The following is a 1,357-nucleotide window of genomic DNA, read 5'->3' as shown; positions in this document are numbered from 1 at the left end:
CATCCTGGCCGAGAGATGGGAGCTGGGGGAGAAGACAGACAGGGGCTCTGACCACCCAGACACTCCCTTGCTGCAGTCAGGGCTGCCAAGCAGTTCAGTGTCCTGGGAAGCAGGCACTCAGGCCCTGCGTAGGATGCGCAGGCCTTATCACATAGAGGCAGGTGGCAGAGTGCCCCCAGGAATCCCGATGGCCCTACAAGCCCCACACATCTTCTCCATGTCTGCTCCCATCCGGGAAATGTGCTGTTCATTTTCAGATCTACCCCAAATGCACAGATTTCATCTCGGCCTGAGGTGCCTGCCCACGGCCAAAGCATATTAAAGTCCCAGTGGATCCAGATTTATCCTCAGGGCACCAGACATCCCTGAGCTCTGTTCCAGGGAAACATGCCCAGTCTGCTTTCCCCAGCTTTAGGCGAGGCGGGGCCCCCAGGGAGGCCTGGTGATGAGCAACTTGCAGCAGCAGTCCTCTCTGTGGCTGACTGGCCCACTGGGGGCCGTTTCCACCTCCTCCTGCAGCAGTGTGAGAGGCTGTCTGCTGCCCCACTCATGAGGATGTCCAGGCTTGGAGCCGTCTTGGGACTCCATTGCCGTCCCTGCTGTCACTGTCCGCCCTGCCTAGCACATCTGTCCGGGCCCACTTTGTGGAAAACACTCCTTTGACGTCAGAATGCCTGACACCCCATTCCAGGTCTTTCTCCTTCAGCGGGACCCAGATCCAGGCCATGTGAAGATGTTACACCTGCCAGAGCTGGAAAGAAAAATATCAACCTCAAAGCCTCTGTAGGGAGTTAGCCACAAGGGTGGCAGGATCGGATACTGGCTGCAGGGAGCGAAATTCAACGCCTGACCAGAAGGGCGTCCAGACTGGGGATGCAGAGGGGTTAGGAACTGAGAACTGGGCTCTCTTTCCACAGTTGCAGCTAAGAAGGTGCTGTCCATCCTCGAACAAAGACCAGAATTCCCCTGGCCCGGCCTAGGCTGCGGCACAGAGCACTACCGTCTCTTCCTCCTGGTGATGAAATCGGGGTCAAGAATCTAATATGCGAACTTCGTTATAAGCCGGCGAGCCTCTTGCAGGTCCGGAGGTACATTCACAGAACAGCTGACCTTCGGGACCAGGCCCCGGGCTCCGCTGCTGCTGAAGGCCAGGGCTGCAAAGAGAACAAAGCCCGCAGGTCCCGCGGCAAGGCGCAGGGGCTCGCAGCTCTGGGCGGGCAGGGCGGACCGACCCCGGACAGACCCGTAGCCCGGCTGTCGGACCAGAGCAGCGTTTAGTCTTCAGACCCTGGGGAAAACCACAGAGGCCTCAGTGCCTGTAGCGCGTCGAGGCCCGCGGCCGTGGCCGGGGCGCGGG

The sequence above is a fragment of the Mandrillus leucophaeus genome, unplaced genomic scaffold (assembly GCF_000951045.1).
Source record: "Mandrillus leucophaeus isolate KB7577 unplaced genomic scaffold, Mleu.le_1.0 Scaffold41, whole genome shotgun sequence".
NCBI classification, from domain to species: domain Eukaryota; kingdom Metazoa; phylum Chordata; class Mammalia; order Primates; family Cercopithecidae; genus Mandrillus; species Mandrillus leucophaeus.
This window is presented reverse-complemented; position numbering follows the sequence as displayed.